General features: G+C 44.5%; 1 long non-coding RNA gene and 1 pseudogene across 1 annotated transcript; one reads left to right on the top strand and one right to left on the bottom strand.

The window, feature by feature from the left end:
* Nucleotides 1-2,796: 2,796 nt before the first annotated feature.
* LOC112583861 lies at nucleotides 2,797-3,673 on the top strand (annotated as a pseudogene).
* Nucleotides 3,674-14,641: 10,968 nt separating this feature from the next.
* On the bottom strand, nucleotides 14,642-16,574 carry LOC123332774. Its single transcript, XR_006549808.2, has 2 exons — nucleotides 16,514-16,574; nucleotides 14,642-14,952 (listed from the first exon to the last, which is right to left on the bottom strand). It is a non-coding gene; the product is annotated as an uncharacterized LOC123332774 (long non-coding RNA).
* Between the last annotated feature and the right edge of the window lie 371 nt (nucleotides 16,575-16,945).

The raw sequence follows: 16,945 nt of genomic DNA, 5'->3' as shown, positions 1-16,945 counted from the left end.
AAGCAACTTAGCACGTGCACATGGCTGTCTTTGAGACTGTTTGACAACTTTCAAATATTATGATTCCTTCCATTTCTTCGTTGACCTTTCTTCAACTTACACTTGCCATACTGTCAGCAAAAAAGACATGTGTCTATATTCTCTTTCATGACATTCAAAATTATATTTGTTTTATTTTTGTCCACAAACAACTATCAAGTTTTGCCTTCCAGGAAAGCTGACATGAAAAACAAAACAATCTCTAGTGTTGAAAATTACAGAAAATATGGTGAGGCCCCTCTGCCATTCTTTTCCTTCCTTTTGTATCAACCCTAGGATGAAATGTTTAGGAACGCAGTAGGAAAGACAAACTGGCCAGTAAATCAATATGCAAAAAATAAGCTCTTAAATGTTTTTTTGCTGTTCTTTAAATTTAAAACAAAACATCATGAGCAAGTAAAGAAACAAGGCTATTTCTCCCTGACACAGCCTGGCCTCACTGCTCTGCATTCTGAGCACAAGACAGAGATGGATCAACAAGTCAGCCCAACAGAAGGAGGTAGACTGAAGAACAACTGAAGGGCACTGATTTCTGTGACAGAAGCTTTCAATAATACATAACACCATCAACGAATTCCATATAGCCAACTCAGAAATGCTGAGCAAAACAAATCTTGAACACTTTAAGTAAAAGAATTGAGCGACAAAAGCTATATTGTCAAAATAAAAATTGTCTGCCAAAGGCGTAACAATTGCCACTGGATAATGCCTCCACCTACTTAGCTCTCCACACTTTAGGTCTCAGCATCTGAGGGCTGCTGACACTTGATACCTGGGGACATGGATCAGGAGAAGAGGAGGTCATCACTGAGAACTCCCCTCCTTCACACAAACATGCACTGGGAGAGGGTGGGGATCCTGGAAGATGAATGATTTTGCAAACAAAGAGACAAGTCCCTCCACAGTAGAATTCTGAAGTTCTCAGGATGTGGTTAGCCAGCCCTCATGGGTGAGGCTCAGAGAGGTTGGGTTGAGGACACTGTCATTCCAGAGGAAAAGTGGTACTGGAGGTGATAACCACCTTGTGAGTGAGGTGGTGCTGGAAACACAATTATCTTGGAATTAGAATCTTTAGACCTACATGCACCAGAAAATAAGCAGGGTTCCTGGTGGGGATATTGGCATAGCCTGTGGAAGACTATGAAGGTGAAAGTGAAGTCTCTCAGTCGTGTCCTACTCTTTGCAACCCCATGGACTGTAGCCTACTAGGCTCTTCCATACACGGGATTTTCCAGGGAAGAATATTAGAGTGGGTTGCCATTTCCTTCTCCAATAGATCTACCATAAAAAGCAGGTTGAAAGAAACCGTCATGTCTTGTATATTGTTCCTGTCTGTTGATCTGGAGCCTATTATACACAGTGAACTAAGTCAGAAAGAAAAACACCAATACAGTAATATTAACGCACATATATGGAATTTAGAAACATGGTAACGATGACCCTATATATGAGACAGAAAAAGAGACACAGATGTAAAGAACAGAATTTTGGACTCCGTGTGAGAAGGTGAGGGTGCAATAATTTGAGAGAATAGCATTGAAATATGTAATTTACCATATGTGAAGTAGATCACCAGTCCAGGTGCAATGAATGGGACATGGCGCTCAGGGCTGGTGCGCTGGGACCACACTGAGGGATGGGACAGGGAGGGAGGTGGGAGGGGGGGGTTCAGGATGGGGGACACATGTACATCCATGGGTGATTCATGTCAATGTATGACAAAAACCACTACAATATTGTAAAGTAATTAGCTTCCAATTAAATAAGTTAATTAAAAAAAGAAAGAAATAGTGACAACCTAAAAGTTGACAGTTATGTTTTATTTAGTGGGAATTCAGAAGACAGTATCTCAAGTCACCCTGAGGGAATTGCTCCAAGGAGCTGAGGGGAAGAGACAGGTTATATAGGAGTTTGCAAGAAAGGGGAGGTAGTCTGAACATCAAAGTAGTTTTGTGAATTAAAGAAAACCAGCTATCTCAAGTTAAGGAATTTAGCACTTTTCCTTTGTATGGGAAGAGGCAAGTGTCTGGGCTCACTGAAAACATTCCTTTCCTGAATCTCAGCTCTCCTGGGACATTTTCCCTTGCATTTTCTTGCATCTTGCATTTTCTTGCATCTTGCATTTTTTCACTGCCTGAGTTGCCTTGGGCTCACCTTAGGGAGTAGCTGCAATTTGGGAGCTGTCAGCCCACAGGTGTATTCCCCCTTCCTGAGAGCCCTGGAGGGCTGGAAACTCTTGAGGACTGTGTCATCCTAGTTTACTGATATGGCAGGAGATACTCCACTCCTCAAGATCTTGTGGCCCCAATGAAACGTAATCTCAGGAACCTGAATGAATGTTCTCAAAAGAACAGAAACAACTCAGTAGTTCATTCACTCTTAATTACAGGCCTCTGCTCTGTGAAACAGAAAACAAACTACAGAAACCAATATGGCCTGAGTGACTCTGAATTCCTATGAGTAAGATAAGGGGGGGGAAATGCACTTAAGAATCAAGGAAAAATTTTGTTTAGACACAGCACACACAAAAAAGGAATGTCTATATATATTATACTTAAATGTGTACATAATAAGTATGTACACCTCTATAAGTCTTTATATGCTAACATAATTTCAGCCTTTCTTTAGTCTCTCATTTAACTGACATACATTTGCATTGATAAATCCAAACTTTATTGGGAAAGTTAACTTTCTACCATAAAAATTATGAGTTTAGATTGAGTACATTTTCTACGTTAGATAGAAAATATATAAATGAAAACACATAGGGGAAGTGAGACAGAAATTTTCAGACAATGAGTACCGTGTTCCCTAATTAAAAGCCTTGCTTAGAAAGATTATCATTAGACACCCTACCTCCAGATTTCCACCAGATGCCATCTCAGCCAGCCCAGCAGCAGCCTCATCTTCCCCATGGATTTCGTGTTCTCTCTACTGATGACCCTGGTGCTGGTCAGCTACGGCCCGGGAGGATCTCTGGGTTGTGATCTCTCTCAGAACCACGTGCTGGTTTCAAGCAGAACCTCAGGCTCCTGGGCCAAATGAGCAGACTCTCCCCTCACTCCTGTCTGTAGAACAGAAAAGCCTTGGTTTTTCCCAGCAGATTGTGGAGGGTGACCAGCTCCAGGAGGCCCAGGCCATCTCTGTGCTCCATGAGATGTTCCAGCAGAGCTTCAACCTCTTCCACACAGAGTGCTTCTTTGCTGCCTGGGACACTGCCCTCCTGGAGCAGCTCTGCCCTGGACTGCAACAGCAGCTGGACAACCTGGATGCCTGCCAGGGGCAGGTGACGAGAGAGGAAGACTCTGCCCTGGGAAGGATGGGCCCCACTCTGGTCTTGAAGAGGTACGTCCACGGAATCCATGTCTACCTGAAAGAGAAAGAATACAGTGACTGCGCCTGGGAAATCCTCAGAGTGGAGATGATGGAGCCCTCTCTTCATCAAGCAGCTTGTAGAAAAGGTTAAGAAAGATGGGTGGAGATCTGAACTCACCTTGAGATGACTCTCACCGACTAAGATGCCACATCACCCTCATACACTCACCTGTGGTCATTTCAGTCGACTGATTTCTGCTTTAGCCACCAAATTCATTGAATTATTTTAGCCGATACTTTGTCAGTACTAATAAGCAAGTAAATATAAAAGTATTCAGCTGTAGGGGCATTAGTCCTAAAGTCATGCCTGTCCTGATGTTATCCGTTGCTGATCTTCCTGCACCTAACATACTTAAAATATTTGTAAAATTATAATTCATCTATCAGATCAGATCAGATCAGATCAGTCGCTCAGTCATGTCCGACTCTTTGCAACCCCATGAATCGCAGCATGCCAGGCCTCCCTGTCCATCAACAACTCACGGAGTTCACTGAGACTCACTTCCATTGAGTCAGTGATGCCATCCAGCCATCTCATCCTCTGTCGTCCACTTCTCCTCCTGCCCCCAATCCCTCCCAGCATCAGAGTCTTTTCCAATTCATCTATACATCATGTTAATACATCATATTAAAATTTCTAAAACATGTTTACCATTTCATGTTATTAAACTTTTACTTTGTTCTATTTATTAAATTATTAAAGCAAATGAATTTCTTTACTCAAAAATTAAATCCAATCCTCCATTTAATATTTTATTAAGGAATGGGTGATTACATTTATTTATTCATTCCATTCATATTATACATATATGTTGAGCACCTAAGTGACAGACTATGCAATTCTCACCAAGGAATACAAGTGAATAAAGCAAATGTAGTTCCTACTGCATGGAAACTCTCAGTCTTACAGAGAAGAGGACATAAAAAACAGTATTATTTTATTTCAATTATACTAAAGACTGCAAAGAGAAGTAAAGGAAAGAATGTTCTCACACGGGAAGCATTAGGTACATATGATGCTGGAAAGACAAATAATATTATATATCTTTCTAAGCTGCCTGCAGGGCTTCCCTGGTGCTCAGCTGGTAAAGAATCCACCTGCCGAGCAGGATACCCCAGTTCAATTCCTTGGTCAGGAAGATCCCCTGAAGACGGGATAGGCTACCTACCCACTCCAGTATTCTTGGGCTTCCCTGGTGGTTCAGTTGCTAAAGAATCTGCCTGCAATGCAGGATACCTGGGTTGGGATGATCCCGTGGAGGGGGGCCGGGCTACCCACTCCAGTATTCTTGTCTGGAGAATCCCCATGGACAGAAGAGCCTGGAAGGCTATAGCCCATGGTTCCCAAAGAGGCTGCCACAATGAACCACACAGTACAGAAAGTCAATGATTTCTCTTTACTTAGTTTCAAGTTACCAAAATCTGGGGAGACTATTTTAGACAGACGTTACCTAAATATAATTATTCCTATAGAGTTTACCTAAAAGCTCTTTTTTCTTCTTACTCTTAGAGATCAGAGACCACTAAAGTTTCAGAGAGCCAGGTAGATCACTTACATGGCAAAGGCACAAGAGAAATACCAATTCCTTCCAGAAAGCTGGCTTAACCAATTACAAAAGGCTCACTTTGATACAGTAGCAGAGCTAGCAGAGGCCATTGTTCTCCAGACCTCTGGGCAGCCCCCATTCAACAAGGACAGCCACTCAAAGCCCCATGTCCTAGTGGACAGCCACCCAGGGATTTCCCTGTTGCTTCTGGGATTCCCCCTGCAATTCTTGGGCACCGTATGGTAGCAGATGGCCACCTCAGAAATACCCTACAGTTTTGGGATTACAGCCAGCAACTTTTGGGCCCCCTCGGTTAGTGGAAAGCCACCTCAGGATCACCCAGCAACTTTTGGGCCCCACATGCTAGTGGATGCCCCCAATAACTTTCCTTTCCCGATCCTGTATCTTGGCACTCACAGGAGTTTCTGCTGTTTCTTGCCTGCCACCGATTGTTGGTTTTACCCTGCAGGATTTTGCCCAGCTTCAAGACCAAAGAAAGAATCTGCCGTCAAGAACAGAGGCAGGGATGGTTTAATGGATGGTAGGCACTTACATGTCTGAAGCAAGGTCCTGGAGCAACACCCCACCATGTGTGGTGCACTGGGGGTGGGAAGTATTAACACATGGTGACAGGCTTCATTCTGAGAGCAATGGAGGGGTGGGGAGTAGAGGGTGGGGAAGTAGGGTATGGGGAAGGAGGAGAGGGGGATGGGGGAGATATTGCTGGTCATTGGGGGAGTGAGATCATGTGGGCTCATTAATTATCATGGAAAGCAGTAGAGGGACACGCCCCTCACCACCCCTTTGACAAAAGAGATCAAATCTGGGCCCTGGGACAAGTACAGAGAAAAGCCAGTCATGTGCATAGGGTTTACTGGTGGGGAAGGGGATGTACAGAGAGTAAGAGAACAGTCATCCTGAATGGCCTGACCATACATACTTAATAGTGAAAAATCACCAATGAGCATCTGGGCCTTCAGATTTTTTTGCCGGTGAAGGTTTGAACTATCCTGAGAATTACTGCAGTGGGACACAGAGACACGGAGTATGCAAGGGCTATTTAAAATGGCATTGATAGACTTGCCTGACACGGGGTTGTCACAAGCCTTCAATGTGTAAAGAATGCAATTATCTGGAAAATGGGATAAAACAAAGTATGCCGGTACTTCCTCACAATGTAGCAATTCCCTGTATGCTCTCCAGATTCACTGGTCCTTCCCCTGCACCAGCCATTCATACAGCTCTTTCCTGTTTCTTTGTGGTTCTGGCTACCGATTTCTCCTTAAGATTGCAAAGCGTAGTCACTTAGTTGTGCCGACTCTTTGCCACACCAGGGTCCTCTGTCCATGGTATTCTCCAGGCAGAATACTGGAGTGGATTGCCATTTCCTTCTCCAGGGAACCTTCCCCACCCAGGGATCAAACCTGGGTCTCCCACATTGGAGGCAGATTCTTTACTGTCTGAGCCACAAGGGAAGCCCTGACAGTGCAAAGCCACCACTTAAGTTTGAGTCAAAGTTCTAGGCTTTTCAGAAACTCTTATGTAAGAGGTTATTGTTTTTCTTGAGATGAATACTTTTGGGAATGACAGAATGTCCTTGTTACAATACTGTAACAACAGCCTTGGCCAAAATGAACTAGAAAGCAGGATCCCTTTTCCTCTTGAGGCTACTAAAAATAATTACGGTGGAAGCGTGCCACCTACCGGCCCAGATGGACTAGGACACTGATCAAGTCTGTAGAACAGGCTTCCTGCTCTTCTAGGCAGAAGTCTGCCTTCTTATTAGCATTTTCTTCAGAGCTAGGGGAGGATATTTCCTGGAAAGAACTGAACCAATAACTTGAAAAAGCCTGCTTCCTTAGCTTTCGTATTTTAGAGAGGAAAATACTCCCAGCTTCAGGCAGGACATGTCTTGGCCTAAGGAAGCTGCGTGCAGAGAAAGGTCAGGATGTGTTTCTCACTTCCAGGCTGCTCATCTGGCCAAGGTTGTGTCACACGAGTGTATGTTCCTCAGTTCTTTGTCTCGTCACAACAAAGAATTGGAGCGATGGACATTAAAGCCCTCAGCACATCACAGCTCTCGGGTTTGGACAAACCATGTTATATATACCTCTTAGGCAAATCAGTGTTACAGCTCTATTTTATTTAGAAGATAGCAGGAGAATCCATCCTCGAAGTGTGAGGGGATGCCAACCCAAAGACTCGAAGAGAAGAGAGTGGAGAAGTGCACGGGGAGGGAGAGAGAGAGAGAGAGAGAGAGTGCACGCACGTGGGAGAGAGAGTGCGTGCTTTGGCTCCTCCTTTTATATGTTTTTTCCTCCTCCTGGGCCTGCCCTATGCAAATTGGGCTTAGCCAGGAGTGCTGTTTGTTCTGCCTGAAGTCTTCACTCTGGTCTTCGGACCTTCCTTTGACCTTCCTTGTCTTTTAGCCTCCGCCATTTTGGACTCCTTTTCCCTATTCTGCCTACCTAACATTCCCCCCTCAAGAGATGGGAGGCCCAATTCTTTGGGAAAAGCAGCATTGAGGTCTTTTTGGCTACTTCCTGCTGAACTGGGATGGCGAGGGGTATTGGGCCTCCCCCTCTTGCCAGTCTCAATCCTCAGAGTCCTTATAGCGCTGTCCAAGGGTGTGCGATATTTCCCTTGGTCGGCTGTAGTTTTATATCTTTGTTGAACTGGCACTGCATGTTGTAGCTGGTTGACCTCGGCAGAGACAAAACAGGTTAGACAATTGACAGTACATAGAATAATCATAAGTATCATCAATATAGCATAACAAGGACTAGTAGGGACATTAGTCAGTTCTAAATTCACATAGCCAGGATGGCTCAAGTCCCTCCTTGTTCAGGGATCAGAAGATCTATCTCCTGTCTGTTTTGGAGTACAGTCTCTGTCAAGCTGTCTTAGCTCTTTAGAGTTATCCTGAGAAATTTTATCCCCAGAAACCAGATTTTGGGGGTGTTCATTAGAATGACACTCATTGGTAGTCCTGAATAGGTATCTGAGATCTCCCAGGGGCTCACAGGTGTATTGAGTGTCCTCTTCTGTTATCTTCCATGGCTTGACTCATGAGTAGTGAATCCAGGAGTCATGTCCTGGTACCTTGACTGCTGTGGGAGTAGAAAGTACTACAGGGTAGGGGCCCTTTCATGTGGGCTGGAGTTGAGCCTTTGGGGACCCATCTTTCCAGACTTTAATTAGGACTTGAGTTCCTGGAGCACATAGTGGTGACTCTTAAGAATCTTTTGGGTCCTGGTTCATACCCTACAAGCGTATATCCTGTTGGAATTGCCCAATGGCCATGGTCTAAGAACGGAGGGTCTGAACCTCTGGATCTAGGAAGAGGTCATTGACATAAACAAAAGGTCTCCCATATAGCATCTCACAAGGACTAAGACCAACCTGTTCCTTAGGGGCAATGCGGGTGCAGAGGAGAGCTATCAGTAAAGCCTCCTTCCATCGCAGGGAGGTCTCCTGGGTTATCTTTTTTATCGCTGATTTTAAGAATTGATTGGCTCTTTCTACTTTTCCTGAAGATTGAGGCCTCCAGGCACAATGGAGGTAATAAGTAATGCCCAATGCTTTTGAGACCCCTTGGGTGACCTTAGAAGTAAATGATGTCCCATTGTCACTTTGTAATGACCTGTGCAGACCAAATCTTGGAATGATTTCATGGAGCAGTTTTTTTTATCACGTCCTCAGCCTTCTCAGTCCAGGTGGGAAAGCCTTCAATCCATCCTGTGAATGTATCTATCATAACTAATAGGTATTTATAACCCTTGAGAAACTGGCATCTGGGTGAAGTCCATCTGCCAGTCCTCTCCTGGGTAGGCCCCATGTCGTTGGATGGGCTGGGCCAGCTGGGGTCTTCGAGCTCCTTGGGGGTTGTTTAATTGGCAAATGGGACAAGAGGAACAACCTGTGTTATAGTTGTTTGGAAGCCTGTTCCTCTAAAGGACCTTTCTAGTAATCTTTGGAGGGCCTTTACTCCTAAATGAGTAGTGGCATGTAAGGAGTTAACCAACTTCCATTGGAGGTTCCCAGGCAGAAAAAGGAGTCCCTCCTTTTGGAACCACCCCATATGATCTTCTTGAAAGCCCTCGCTCTTAGCTTTAAGAGTCTCACCTTCAGTATATGAAGGAGTTTCTGGCAAATTAGTCTGTGGAACTAAGTTGGCAATCCCTATTAGGTCATGGCTCTGTAATGCTGCTCTCCTAGCTGCCTGATCAGCTGCTTGGTTCCCTCGTGCCACTTCTGTGTTCCCTTTTTGGTGTCCTTTACAGTGGGAGACTGAAACCTCAGTGGGCAGATGGACTGCCTCCAAGAGTCGAAGAATCTGATCACCATATTTGATTGGGGACCCTCGGGTGGTCAAGTGGCCCCTTTCTTTCCAAATAGCTGCATGTGCACGTAGCACCAGAAAGGCAGACTTGGAGTCAGTGTAAATGGCTATTCTTTTTCCTTTTCCCAGCTCTAAAGCTCGAGTCAGGGATATGAGCTCAGCTAGTTGGGCTGAAGTACCTGTTGGCAGAGGCTTAGCCTCTATGGTCTCAAAATTGGAGACTACTGCATACCCGGCTCTTCTTTTTCCATCCAAGACAAAGCTGCTTCCATCAGTGTACCAGATTTCCTCAGGATTGGTCAGAGGATCTTCTGACAATCCCTCTCGGGGTTTTGTCCAGTCCAAGGTTTCTAGACAAGAGTGAAAGGGGAGAGAGCCCTCGGGGGTAGGGAGGAGGGTGGCTGGGTTAAGAACCTCACAAGGGGATATAGTGAGGCCTGGATTTTCCATCAATATTACTTGATATCTGAGGATTCTTTGATTAGACATCCATAAATGGTCTCTCCCATTTAGGAGTTGTTTTACTTGGCGGCTGGTAAAAATAGTTAGTTTGCCCCCAAAGGAGAGTTTTAAAGCATCTTCTATCATGATTGCAATAGCTGCAAGATTTCGAAGGCAGGGGGGCCAGCCTTGGGTAGTTGGATCAAGCCTCTTGGATAAGTAAGCTACAGGCTGGGGCTCAGATCCCAACCTTTGAGCTAACACTCCCAAGGCTATTTATTCCCTCTTTCATGGACATAAAGTTGGAATGCTTTTTCTGGATCTGGCAACCTCAAGGCAGGTGCCTGAGTTAAGGCCTGTTTTAGTGTAGCCTCTGCCTTCTTTTGAGGAGTTCCCCACATCAGTGGGATTGAATCATCTCGTCCCTTTAAGCTTTCCTATAAGGGCTTGGCAATTAAACCATAGTTGGGTATCCAGATTCTACAATATCCAGTTAGCCCCAGGAAAGCTCGCAATTGTTTTTGAGACGTGGGGCAGGGCAACTGGAGGATTCCTTGTACCCGATGAGAGGACAGCCTCCTGGACCCGTGTGTAATCTGAACTCCCAGGCAAGTGACCTTTGTCTCGACCATCTGTGCCTTAGCACTGGAGACTTTATATCCCCTTTCTGCCAAGAAGTTTAGATAATTGCATGTTGTTGACACTTTTCTCATCTGGAGAACAGATTAGTAGGTCATCTACGTATTGTAATATTTTCCCATTAGGTCCCAGGTCCAGATCTAGGAGATCCCGGCTAAGGGCCTGTCCAAACAAGTGGGGGCTATCTCTGAACCCCTGAGGTAATACTGTCCAAGTCATCTGTTGGTGTTTTTCTCCTGGGGCCTCCCACTCAAAGGCAAAAAGATATTGGGATTCTTTAGCCAGTGGTATGCAAAAAAATGCATCTTTGAGATCCAAGACTGTAAACCACTTGGCACTGGGTGGGATTTCTCCCAAGATTACATATGGATTGGGTACTGTGGGATGGAGGGGGACTACAGCTTCATTTATGATCCGGAGATCTTGAACCACTCACCAGGTTCTGTCTTTTTTCTTTACGGAGAGGACTGGAGTGTTACATGGTGAACTGGTGGGGACCAATAGCCCACAAGCAAGGAATTTATTTGTTATAGGCTGTAGTCCCTCCCGAGCCTCTCTTTTGAGAGGATATTGTTTCCAGTTAGGAAACCGAGTGGGATCTTGGAGGACAATGATGACCGGTTCAGCTTGGTGGGCTTGTCCAGGAATCCCCTGGTCCCACACCTGGGGGTTAATTTTGTCTTCCCATAGTTCTTGGTCCCTGTCTATTGAAGGTGTAATGGGTTATTCAGTAGTAACCAGGAGCTGTAGAGCTCTAGGGGCTGAAAAACTTCCCATCACAAGGGTGGTCCCCAGTTTAGTGAGTATATCTCTTCCCAATAAGGGAGTAGGACACTCAGGGACCACCAGAAACTGGTGGGAAAATATTTGTCCATCCAAGCAACAGAGAAGTGCTTTGGTGAATCTTTTAGTAGTTGCTTTTCCTGTAGCACCCAAAATGGTACAGGTTTGGGAGGAGAAGGCCCCAGAGTAGGAGATCAAGACAGAGTAGGTAGCCACTGTGTCAACCAAGAAATTTTGGACCTACCTGCCACATCCAGTTGCGCCCTTGGCTCCAGCCCCATGATGGTTATCTGTGACAGGTGGGCTGGCTGGAGTGGGCTGCTTCAGTCCTCTTGAACCATCGTGAGGGTAGGCTTGGTGCTTGACCTTGAGGCTCTTGGGTCCCGAGGGCAGAGTGCCGCCCAGTGTCCCAGTTGATGGCATTTGTGGCAAGCCATTCTAGGAGACTTGTCACGGTTTGGACACTCTTTGGTCCAATGCCCCGCCTGTCTACAGATCAGGCATTTGTCTCGTGCCTTGTCCTTCAAGGACTCGGGGTTTGCCATAGAGCTTCTTGGGAGGGTGGCCAGCATCTGGGCATGCCTTGTCTCTTTCTTTCTCTCCTTCTCCTGTTCTCTGTTATAAAAGGTATTGGTGGCTGTCTGGACCATCTCATCTAAAGAGGCAGCAGGGTCCTGCTGTAGCTGTTGTAACTTAATTCTGATATCTGATGAACATTGGGACAGGAATTTGTCCTTTAAAATCACCTGTCCCTCGTAAGAGTCTAAGCCCAGATTGGTAAACTTTTGGAGTGCCTCTTTTAGCTTTTCCAGAAAGCAATGAGGTTCTAATTGGGCTCCTGAGTTATTGCTGAGACTGGGCACAGTCCCACAAGTAATAGGCTTCTTTCTGTTTCCATAGGTAGACCTCCTTAGGGGTGAGTCTTTCTGAAGCTTATCCTACCCAGAACTGTTGCAACCTGAGTGCCAGGCAGCCCCGGTCAGAGTGCAAATACCCAGGCAGGCTGAGGCATGACAGCCTCCTAGAGATCGAATCCCCAGGCAGGTCGAGGCGTGAGGCCTCCCGAGAATTGGGTCCCTGGGCAGGTAGAGGCATGATGACCTCTTGAGAATTGGGTCCCTGGGCAGGTCGAGGCGTGACGACCTCCTGGGACCCCTGGGACTGGCAGATCCCTGAACAGGTTGAGGTGTGACAACCTTTCAAGGACCAGATCCCTAGGCAGGTAAAGGCGTGATGACCTCCTGGGACCCCCAGACTGGAGTTGGGCATCCCCAAGTTCTCCAGTGTGACCAGTATTGAGTAGGATTAGGGGGTTGGATATTATAGAGTATTTCCCTCCTAAGCCCAGCTATTTTCTGGTTGTCTCTTCAGAAGATTGTAGAGGCAACCTTGTGGGTCTGGATGGGGCTCAGGAAAAGAGCATGAAACAGGAGGGAAGGGGGCAGAGCACAACCTTTGAAAGAATGACATAGCACAAGGGTATAATGTAAACCAATTAAAATCAACTGGTTATTGACTATGCCAAAACCTTTAACTGTGTGGATCACAATAAACTGTGGAAAATTCTGAAAGAGATGGGAATACCAGACCACCCGACCTGCCTCTTGAGAAATTTGTATGTGGTCGGGAAGCAACATTTAGAACTGGACATGGAACAACAGACTGGTTCCAAATAGGAAAAGGAGTTCGTCAAGGCTGTATATTGTCACCCTGCTTATTTAACTTATATGCAGAGTACATCATGAGAAATGCTGGGCTGGAAGAAGCACAAGCTGGAATCAAGATTGGCGGGAGAAATATCAATAACCTCAGGTATGCAGATGACACCACCCTTATGGCAGAAAGTGAAGAGGAACTCAAAAGCCTCTTGATGAAGGTGAAAGAGGAGAGTGAAAACGTTGGCTTAAAGCTCAACATTCAGAAAACGAAGATCATGGCATCTGGTCCCATCACTTCATGGGAAATAGATGGGGAAACAGTGGAAACAGTGTCAGACTTTATTTTGGGGGGCTCCAAAATCACTGCAGATGGTGACTGCAGCCATGAAATTAAAAGACGCTTACTCCTTGGAAGGAAAGTTATGACCAACCTAGATAGCATATTCAAAAGCAGAGACATCACTTTGCCAACAAAGGTCCGTCTAGTCAAGGCTATGGTTTTTCCAGTGGTCATGTATGGATGTGAGAGTTGGACTGTGAAGAAGGCTGAGCGCCAAAGAATCAATGCTTTTGAACTATGGTGTTGGAGAAGACTCTTGAGAGTCCCTCGGACTGCAAGGAGATCCAAGCAGTCCATTCTGAAGGAGATCAGCCCTGGGATTGCTTTGGAAGGAATGATGCTGAAGCTGAAACTCCAGTACTTTGGCCACCTGATACGAAGAAGTGACTCAATGGAAAAGACCCTGATGCTGGGAAAGATTGAAGGTGGGAGGAGAAGGGGATGACAGAGGATGAGATGGTTGGATGGCATCACCGACTCAATGGACATGAGTTTGAGTAAGCTCTGGAAGCTGGTGATGGACAGGAAACCTGGTGTGCTGCAGTCCATGGGGTCACAAAGAGTCAGGACCTGACTGAGTGACTGAACTGAATTAACAAAGAAGAGACATCCAATAAAAATGAAAAAAAGAAATGGAATCAAAGATTCTTTCTCCCAAAACCTAAGGCTAAGAACTTTTATTAAATAATATATGGGGAAATTATAACATTAGCCAGGAAAAAAGAACAGAGCAAGAGAGTTTAGTGGTCACATAAATTCAAATTTAAGAAATGGCAGAAATTCATAGTCTGAGACTTGAGTCATACATACCTCACAAATGACCCACCCATTTGGCTGGCTGGTATGCATATATATGTATACTTTTCTTTTTTAAATTTTAATTTTAAATTCTATTTAACGGAAAAACTTCTCCCAGTTAATTTAGTACTGTCACCTTGCCCTAAAACCTTTGTAGTCATATCCTGTTTAATGGTCAGATGTTATTAACTTGTAGGTTCTAAATTATTGGAGAACCAAGAAGCTGGGTTAAAGCAGAACTAGGGGTGACTGAGCAGCTGCCTGTGCTGAGCTGCCAGCCAGCTGTGCACAGGTCCTGCCCAAGCTCAGGACTTCAGCAGCTCAAGACACATGTGGTCAAATGTGGAAAGGATGAAGGAAGACAGGGTTGCAGCTAGGGTGACCATGAGCTTCTGTGGGGGATCACAGGGCACTGTCAGGGAGAGGCAGGTGTGTGATCAGGAACGTGGCCACAACTCAATCCTCCCCATCTGCCATGTCTGCTTCTGCAGAGATCAAGACACTCCTGAAATCCACCAACACACAGAAATGCAGTAAATACAGGCAGGTGCAACACCAACATAGCTCACAAGTCTACACAAAAACAGCCCCAAATTTTGCCTGAGTAGTGAGGTGTCGCACATCATAGTTGGGACAAGTGGCATATCTTAATGTTTCTCCAACAACAACAACAACAAAAAAAACAAGTGCTTTGAATCTTTAATTTCTGGAAAACAGGCCTGACTGATATCTGGGATCCAGTGGATGCTGGGCAGTTTCAGGAAAGCCCACACCCTGCTGTCTTCCCTGAGATATCTCTGCAGCATCTTCAATACAGAGGCCCAGGATGTTTGGGATAAGACCCTCTTGGAGAAATTCCACATTGGACATCATCAGTATCTGGAACAGCTGGAGATGTGTTTGAGACAAGAGAGCAATTTAGAAGAGAACTTGCTAGAAGTGAGGATTCAAAACTGGCTGTGAAGATCTGTTTTCAAGGAATGAACCTTTCTGTAAAGGGGGAAGGATACAGAGCTCCATGTTTAAGAAATTAACGCAGTGGAAAATCAACAGATACTTTCTCTTCATTAACAAATTTGTAAAATCAAGGGGGAAAAAAAGAGAACTAAGCTTTCACAAAACAGTGGCAAAATGATTCTTACAAAGTTTAGGTTTTCATATATTTTAGACGTTGCTTTACCAGCTGAAAACTGAAGTCTAGAATCAGCAATGGTGACCTTAAAAGCAGAGAAATATGAATTATACTCAGTGATTTAAGCCTGACAGGTTTAAATCAGTTACCATGAATTTATTTTGTATATGGTATTTATATCTTACAGAACAAAGTGTTTTCATTACCATGTATAAAATTTTATTTTGTAAACATACATGTAATTTCTCAAATGTAATGTTCTCATGTGTTCAGTTTTTAATGCACACAAAAACTGCAATAGTTGATGTTTTTCTGTGTGAGATCTATGCTGGAAACAAAGAATACCTGTATTTCCCTGGTTGATTTTGGGCTGAATCTCAGTGAGGTATCTTTTCTTGGGATGAGAGAGAATCTCTGGACACATGACATAAGTCAAAGAATGATTAAGTCCACACTTTTAGGTAACAAATTTGAGGATATGGACCAATAAAGAGCTGGATGTGCTTTTATAGACAAGAACTAAGAAAGGAGACTGCAATAATAAAACAGCAGTGCTTGAGTCACAGATCCTGGGAGTGCTCCTTCACTGTATATTGATCCTGTTCTGATATTGTCTTGTATCTAAACTAATCCCTTTGTTTATATCTATAAAAGAAAGCTGGAAATATGTGCAGGCAGCTGCAGTTTAGAAAGCACCATTAAAAAGCATATGTGTTTATAGCCACATCCATCCCAAGTAGAAATGTTAGAACAGGAAAACATCCTGCAGAGAAAATGACTGGACAGTGGGGGAAATGCAGTCAGTTCCACCTGACGATTCAGATAGTCAACAAATAACCTGGGTGGAAACAGGTGTGAGTATTGGGAGAATTTGGTTTAGCTGGTCTAGCAGCCAGTCAGTATCATTCAAATATGGGTGAATGGTTATACATGTGTGTGTGTTGGGGGATTCATGGGTGTGCCTTTGTTTTTGTTTGCATGTTGACAGCTACTGGGTTACAGTAGCAAAAATCCTAGTGTCTACAAGGAAACAGTGTATAAATAGCACCTAGAATATTAAGACTTTGTCAGCTATTTTTAATGTCTGAATATGTTATATGTTCTATTATTTTTTATGGCTTTGAGAAATGTTTATTAAGGTGTGAAGATAAGTTACTCTGCTCAGAAAATGGCACGGGGAAGCTATCACTGAACTCTACTGTTGAAACTATTGGTTGTGAAAGCTTAAAACTGAGTTGAAATGTTACAGCTTTGAAACCTTTTAAATGACATAATGTGCTAAACAATGTAAATCTGAAATCTTATATGAGTCAAAATATTTCTGCTGATTACCTGATGATGGATACACATCAAGTTTTCTATATTGTTTTATTTTTTGCTTGTTTTCTTTTTAAGAGGAAAATTTCATAAAAATTCTACCTTGAAGCTGTTTTTCTGGAATGTATTGTTGGTGGTTTAGGTGCTAAGTCGTGTCCGACTCTTGCAACCCCATGGACTGTACCCTGCCAGGCTTCTCTGTCCATGGGATTCTCCAGGCAAGAATACTGGAGTGGGTTGCCATTTTCTTCTCCACTTGAAATGTATCAGTTCAGTTCAGTTCAGTTCAGTCGCTCAGTCATGTCTGACTCTTTGCGACCCCATGAATCGCAGCATGCCAGGCTTCCCTGTCCATTACCAACTCCCTGAGTTCGCTCAAACTCATGTCCATCGAGTTGGTGATGCCGTCCAGCCATCTCATCGTTTGTCGTCCTCTTCTCCTCCTGCCCCCAATCCCTCCCAGCATCAGGGTCTTTTCCAATGAGTCAACTCTTTGCATGAGGTGGCCAAAGTACTGGAGTTTCAGCTTTAGCA

Source organism: Bubalus bubalis, chromosome 3 (assembly GCF_019923935.1).
Source record: "Bubalus bubalis isolate 160015118507 breed Murrah chromosome 3, NDDB_SH_1, whole genome shotgun sequence".
NCBI classification, from domain to species: domain Eukaryota; kingdom Metazoa; phylum Chordata; class Mammalia; order Artiodactyla; family Bovidae; genus Bubalus; species Bubalus bubalis.
The sequence above is the reverse complement of the archived record's forward strand: the minus strand, read 5'-3'. Positions and strand labels throughout refer to the sequence as shown.